Source organism: Magallana gigas, chromosome 2 (genome assembly GCF_963853765.1).
Source record: "Magallana gigas chromosome 2, xbMagGiga1.1, whole genome shotgun sequence".
Lineage (NCBI taxonomy): Eukaryota > Metazoa > Mollusca > Bivalvia > Ostreida > Ostreidae > Magallana > Magallana gigas.
This window is the reverse complement of record NC_088854.1, coordinates 53,716,041-53,724,659: the sequence shown is the minus strand read 5'-3', so window position 1 is coordinate 53,724,659 and position 8,619 is coordinate 53,716,041.

Sequence of the window (8,619 nt, the reverse complement as noted above, 5' to 3'; positions counted from 1 at the left end):
TCTGAGAAATGATATGGACAAGTTCAGAGGCAAGAAAGAAGAAAAAGAAGAAACCGCTTTCAAAATCAATGTCTCCAAACTTCTTTTGGGAGACTTAATTACAAAAGCTACAATGTAAACAATTATTTTTATATACATACAGAAGGAGAGTTTATTAATACTCCCTCTTCGGTTACATGTGTAGAATGGCCACCATTTGAGTAAAATTTGGCCTACCTAGAAAGTTGGAATTTCCTATCCTGATGACAATTTATAGGCTTAAGTTAATTACTGAGATAAGAATAAATTAATACTTTTAAAACAGTTTTTATCAATTTAATCATTAAATTTATAAATCTGCAGTGAAGTTGCTCTCTGGTTTTATGAAATAACATTAAGAAACCTGACAAATTATAAACCCATTTTTTTTTAAAGAATATGTTTCTTTCAAATGTAGTAATTACATGTAAACAAATGTAGTTATCATAGTATCAACCTTAAAAACCCAAGTGTATGTATCCTGTGCAAAAGTGATATTTAAGATGTTTTTACATTAGTTTAAAAATCATCTCCCTTCTTTCATTACATATATATAAATGTATGATATGTAAAGGTACACTTGACCTTCAAATAACATCTAGCTTCTATGATTACAGTATTACTATTGAAACGAACAAGAATCAACATATTTTTACCCTTTTATTGTATATATGCGTCAAAAATGTAGAAATACATGTAAAAATTGAACATTTTTCATGAAATTCTTATATATATATATATCCATCTCCAGCTACCCTGGTGTGTTTGAATTTTATTTAAATTAAAGGTAGGCATATCATACTTGCAGGTCCTACTGTTCATCAAAAGGAGACTAGAAACCAGAATAGATAAGATATTCACTAAATATGATTGTTAACTTCCATTTCCATGGAAACAAAAAAAAAACCACAAGCAGGATGGCATGTGTAGTTGTGAATAAAAATGCTACAAATCATCCAATTTACCAAAAAAGAGCAATTTCTTAGCATCAGTGATGATTATTTCAAATATGTGTAAGAAATGACCCAAGAAAATTGCCACAAGTTTCATAAAATTAGGTAAATTATTTCAAACTATACCGGTAAATGCTTTTTCTGACAATCAAAATACGGGATTGAGTGTAATACATGTAAGAGTATTTCTAAGTGATTTGATGCTTTTATCATGATGGTAATATTATGTAGATGTATGTAGTACTGAATAAGGTTTCTTATTCAAGGAGGTTGAACAACAATTGATGTCTAAAAGATTAAGTTAATATGTTTTAATAAAGGAGAGCTAGCCCCATGAATCTGTGTTAAATAGAGGAGTGGGGAAATGGTAGGTTCACTTAAATGGCTATATTTTTCTTAAACCTCAATGGAATTGGCAATATGATGCATATTTTTTCTCAGAATTGCATAAGCTTTCTAATTTCATCTGTTCATAGAATTTTAGTGTAAATTAAGGAGAGCAAGTCAGACAGTTTTGGATAATAATGGGAGTAACTCCCTCCTAAATTATTATTTTTTTTTTTTAATAAAATATGTTTAAAGATATTAATTGTTCCTCTTGAGTTGGGAATTGTAACTTATTTTTAAAAAAGTGTTCATCCCACGGGTACTTAATTAATACTAAGGAAGTTTTTGTCCCATGCTTTTCCTTTATGAAAAAAGTCATTGCCCCATGCCTGTTAAATGAACTGGGTCCCATCTTTGTGATAAATTTAAGGTTCTCAAAAATTATAGCTCATACAGCCTCAAAATATTAGATTTGCTCATCTGACTTATATTGGAATCATTATTATATGTTTGACATTTATTAGTCAAGATTGTTTTAAAATATTTACTGAATGGCGGATCAGAGACTAGAACCCATTAATTTCTTATATAATATTTATTTATTATGCAGTTGTATTATGTTGGTCTCAGTGGTACTTTTATGGATATTTTGAGGTTATACTGCAAACACTTAAATGTTTATTCAATAGTTGATTTGAACATATTTTATTATGCAAAATAATATTTACATAATAGGATTGGGCAGCAGGCAAAGCCTATTTAAGCCTTCTCCACTAGGTACAAGGTAGTCATATGTATAAAATACAAGAATTGTGGAGTTAAATGATACAATTAAGAATACATGATTTTTTTGTGTAACAAAGTGAACAAAAGAAAAAAAAGAGGGGAAAAAAAAAGATAAAATTGACAAAACCGGTTATAACAAAAGTAGAACAGAATTATCAAGTTTTGTCAATAAGGTTACAGCATATATATATAAATATAGGTATATGCATAATTTTGTTTACATTTTCAGTATATGTGTTAATTACATTATTTTCTTTACACAAATCTTCTGGATTTTTTAATGTATTCATGTACAAGCTTGAACAATTTAACATTTTCATCATATGAAACATCATTATCTCCATACAGTAATAGATCTAAGGTAATTGGTTTTTGGAGATTTAACATAGATATTTGATGAAAGAAACAATTTCTTTCATCATTATATTTTGGGCACTCAAAGAAAAAATGATTTGCATTTTCAGTATGAAAACCACAATAATCACAAACAGAATTTTCTCGAATAAAATCACAAAATAAGTCAGCATTTAAACTGCTAGCATTATTTCTTAGTTGACAATGTATAATGTTTTCCCTCCGATTCCCTAAATTAAAAAGTTTTGTTGGGGTCTTAAGAAAATATTTCTTAATAGCATTTGAAAAGCAAGCCAACTTTGGAAGACTTCTAATAGCTAGTGGAAGATCATTCCATAGCTTAACTGTAGATGGTATGAAACTTTTTAAATAAGATGTTGTTCTGGCTTGAGGGATAGTGTAAGTAGATTCATCATGATTTCTTAAAGGATATGGGGTTATGGGTGGAATACATGGTTCTAAAAGATTTTCAAGGTAAGTAGGTACCATGTGGTTTACCATCTTATAAAACAAAATTAACTTGTGCACTTTTCTTCTTTCTGATAACATATCCCATCCCAATTCATAATACAACTTTGTTCTAGAGGAATTGATTCTTAAGCCTGTGATAATTCTAGCTGCTGTGATTTGAACATCTTCTAAAAGATCTGATTCCCTGTCATTGCAGTTGTTCAATAGTTATGTTACATATTAAATTTTTCCTAATACTCGATCTACTCAACAATGCTCAATGAGCTTAAATAAAGCTCTGAATACATACCAGGTACATGTATTTTTAACCAGTGAACCCTAATGTTCAACAACTCTCTCTCTCTCTCTCTCTCTCTCTCTCTCTCTCTCCCCTAATGAATGATTTCGGTTTGTTTCAAAGTTAATTATGAACATGATTATATATACCGGGTAATATTTTCTCTTTCTCTCTCTGAAAATTTTTGGCCATAGGTTTTTAATTCTGATTTTTAACTTGCAGTTACCTACATGTAGTACTTAATTATTTCTGATCGACTTCTTCTATTCATTGACAAGATGTTTTAGTAACTAAAAACCTTGTATTTATGTTACTCATTATTTACTGAAGTTGTTGTCTTTCTGGGCAGTCATATGGTATATCATGTACATGAATATTGTTGTTTGACAATACGGGTATTAAAATGTACATGTAGTAGTGTGACAAGGACTATTCATAAAAGCACATTGTCTATTCTAGATGATGTAGATATACTGGCAACCTATGAAAATATGCCCCCATGTACTTCATGTATATATTAACTCGTTTTATTAGTAAACAGCAGTTAGAACATGAACTAAGATGGCAAATGGATATCCACATTAAATACTCCTAAATTAAGAACATACAAACTATCAAAGGAAAATTTTTGCCTAGAAAATAACATCTCAATGAACATTCCTAAACATATTGTTAGCTAGATCAACAATGGCACAGTTTCGGTGTGGGGTATACTACCCCTGAAAATAGAGACTGCACAATTTCAGGGTGAACTTGTCTAGACTGAGTGCACATGAAAACTCTGTAGACAAAATACATGTAGAGGACACATTCCAATTTCTTCTAAAATGAACTTAGATTACAATCTCAGAAAAAAAACTATATCAAATTTCTCTAGTTTCTAAATTCAAACTCTCATTTGTAATTTTCCAAGACAAGCTGCAAATTTTATTCATTCTGCATTTTAATTAAGACAAATTAAGTTCTTGCCCATGCATAAAATCATAACTTAGTGTTAACAGTGACTTATCATAGGTCCAATGGGCAGGTGTTTGATTTATGTAATTGTATACTACTCAGTTGTAAGAGATACACATATGTCACAATAATAAATGATTTACTTACTTACATATAACTTATATCATTCAATGGACTTATATAAATTTGAATTAGTTTGGTAAGACTATCTTAGATGTCCAGCTCATTCAATTAAGTTATTCAAGTTTTTACAATCATCATATGGTATATGATATATATTACATTAAATTAATAATTTTTGGTAAAAATATGCTTTGCATAAAGACATTAATAATTGATAATTTTATACACATGTATAGTATTCTTCGAAGAATATAAGTTGACATATTAGTTTACTTTGTAATAGGAGCAGTAAAATAATTTGACTATAACGACAGAAACGGTTCCCGACAAAAGTCTTCACCCCCCCCCCCCCCCCCCCCAAATGAGAGAATGCAACAGTGCACAGTCTATAATAGGCATGATGCCAGACTATATAATGTTTTTTAAAATGTTGCCAATTGTACTAATGACAAAATTGAAATATGGATCTGTTCATATTACTTATAAATATTTCCTTAAAATGAAAACAATACAAGTGTAGTAACAAAACTGTATTTAAACTTTATCAATATAGATCAATGCATATATAGTTTTGTGAATGCAATGATTTGTATTACATTGACTATTTTTGATAATCTACTCTTTCAACATTTTATTACTTGCACATTCATTTCATTTATAATATCTTTTTAATAACTTTTAAATATTGTGTTGATGTCAATTACAAATAAGCTTTACATGTGCCAGCTGTGTACATGTAGCATCAAAAGTCTTTGTTGTGTTCATTATGAATTCCTCATAGATAAGTCAACTGACCAAGGAGACACATTCTGTGTATACCTAATTACTATCCTATTGTCCTAAAGCATCTACCAATTCACATGGCAGTATCTACAGGTGTCAGTCTGTGTATATTAATTAGCACCCTATTGTTCTTCAAAGAATGGAGATATACACGTGTAAGACACGTGCGAGCAGATACCAGATTGAACAGAAACACGTGACACAGGTGAACTCGCTCGAGGCTAAAATTGGATGAAGAAAATAATTAAGAACATACATGTACTTACTGCTCATGATAGCAAAATTATTCCCCTCGTTTTTCTTCACTCCACTTCCGAGTTTTGGAAACTGTGAACCAGTTTATCAAGTTGCATGAAATTTGGAAATTTGGCACATACAAGGAGTGAATCGTGAATCTTTATATTAATTTTGGATTGTTTTTCATCCATTTTTAAGGTTCTGCGTTCTTATTTTTTTTTACTGGAAGTTCAGAAGCGAGAAATTTTTACCGAACACTTATCATTAAGGTCTTCCGTCTCTACGAAATCAAACACGGTTTTTATTACGTGAATGTAAACATTAATAACCAATTTTGTTAACTTTAATTGTTACTATCAATATTAATGAATTATTGAATTAATTAATCAGATAGCTTTTGGCATAAGATATTTACGTGGATCAATGCGACATATATCATTTTAAGTAAATGGTAGTTGTCTTGCCAGTGAGACACCAACGTCCCTGGTTTTGCTAATCCCGTAACAATGCCATACCGAAACGAAGATTAGTATATTCACATTTTGCCAATCAATACAAGTGTGTGTAAGTTTTAAAACACTGTTAATTATCGGGCTTCTTAACATGTATTAAACGGGATGCCACAAATTTTGGGCTGATCATTCAATTAAATTATTTCGTGTAAATCCAAGTTAAATGCAACACATGCATGATTTTGAGAATCATTATCAAGAATGAACAAATGCTTCGGCTATAATGAAAAAAATATCATTGTTTTTAATTAGAAATATGATAACCAAAGCTAATGCTAATTAAGCTGAGTATCAAACCGGCAGTGACAAAACGCGTATCATTGACCGGACGGACCCCCTTGAAAATTTGAATTTACATAAAGAAATATTGAAAATATGCCTCTGACCCCCTGGCAAACTAAAATGTCACTCCGAACCCAACCCCCAACCCCCCTCCCAAGGAAAAAAAGCTGGATCGGTGCAGTCCATGTCCATAGCACCGGTGATATACATAAATGTCCCTGGTAGTACTATAAAACATCAAAAAGTAATTATTCAAATTTTGAATAAAGAACCATAACAAGGGATGAAATACTCTATATTTTAAAGAATATATTATTCCGAAGAAAAAATTAGCTTTACTTTAATTGAATTTCAGTTTATTTCCTTTTTAATAAGATAGCCTTACCTTATATTAAAAGAAAAACCACATTCAATTAAAGCGCGAGTGGCGCAGTGGCTGCGCGGAGGGCGATGTAAGTTGCACTATTGTACTAGCGTGGGTTCAAATCACGCTCGCGGCACTGATTTTTCTCCAAAATTTCTTCATAACTAATACAAGTTTATAATTGAGAGCAAAAATAATCACAAGCTGAGCAAGTTGAGGGAAAACAAAAATCTAGACAAAATCAAATTAATCACAAGCTAAGCAAGTTGAGAGAAAACAAAAATCTAGACAAAATCCACTGACTTGTGTGTTGTGTACACAATGACCTTCTCGATATACATGTACATACAAAATGACATGAATACAAAATATAAACAGATATACAAAGCAAATATTACAGGAATTGGTGAATAATATATTTACTAATTCAGCATCACAAATAAAGCTCTATGAAATGGAGTATTTACGGCATGAATGCTAGCAGTTTGATATTATTGAAAATATTTGTTCTACTTTATACATAATATATAATAACTATAATTAAGGCGACATAGTTAACATTATTTTATTAATTTGCTTATTCAACATGTGGAAGAGAGGTTACGAGATCAACAGGAAGGGGATTACAGCATTACAAAATAAATTCGATTTTGCAGTCAAAAATTAAAAAAAATTGATATAGCTCTGATGTTTTGACGTATCTAGTTATTTAAAGTATTGTAGCTTTAGAAATTTGTATCCGTAATTATTATGTTACAATCAAGTTTCTTTATAAAGGATTTTGACTATTCTCGTCGCCTTTTTTTTTTTACGGATGATTACGATATCTTCAATGCTTGCATGGACAGATTGATGTTCATTATATAGTTGTTGATTACATAATCTCCCTTCACACACGAACGACCCGAGACGATGGCACAGGTAAACTAACAAATCTACTGCTCCAGACACGTGTGTGTCTGGGGTATGTATACACAAGGTACACAAGTCTGGTGAACAAAGAGGAGGTTTCACACCTCTAGACTGGTAAATTGATTTGTGTATAATTAGCTACTCAATTATTAACAGCTAAAACAGAAATTAAATTAGACTGTGTAATATAAGCATTCATTAGCTAATACACGGGTATAGTCCGTCAATCAGTGGTCAAAGAATCATGCATGAGACTATCAAAAAGAAACTAATGTTCAAAATATGCCTCAATTGTTACTTATCATTTAAAAAATGACAAAACTCACAATTCAACAATTTAAACCTTGTTTAAAAATGCAATCAAGTAATAATGAAGTAATAATTTCGGAAGTAATTACGTCCCTGGTCTTAATTTCTTGTCCAATTAAGAACACCTTTCTTTCGAGCGCTATAGTCAGCAATTTAACTCCAAATAGGTTAATTAAATTGTTATACTGACACTAAGTCATTATTAAAACTGAAAGAAACTTTCACATATCTTGACAAAGGATGTAAATAAGTGTAAAATAACATTCCATTATCTTATTTTCAAAGAAGTTACTCGACAAACTTCATCATGCGGCCATCTTGGACTTTCGCCTTGATCCGTTAATAATCCCTCGATTGTTTGTTAAAATGTGCATGCTATTTTGATTGTTATAAATCAATATTAAAATGAATAATCGGGCAATATTGATGTAATTTTGGGCAGGTAGCATCGTTTTTGACCCCCCCCCCCATTCATAAACGATGCTACCTGCCTGAAATTACATCTCAGACTCATCAAAAAAATCTTGACAAGCAAACAAAAAAAAAAAATTAAAGGGGACATTGAAAATCTTCTATATCCTTATCCGTGGTGGAGGGCGGGAGCTGGCGTGGTATATATCTGTAACTTCAATTTCACTCTTAATTTCCTTAATTAATACTTACATACTCCCCTAAAAAGTAAGGGGAGGAGGAAGCTCCATGATAATTCAATTTTTTATATGTAAACATGGTAAATGCAAGCCCCCCCCCCCCCTACCGATGCTTCGTGCCTGAATTTTATGTCTCATACGAGGAATAGACCCCCACGTTACCTTTTACAAAACATATTTATCAATATCATTATTAATGTCATGAAAAAACATCCGAAAAATGTTTAAAAAATAGGTTTTATATAACAAAAGTGCCTTGATTGATTGTCAATTTGCTACATAGAATACACATGTGATGCAAAAT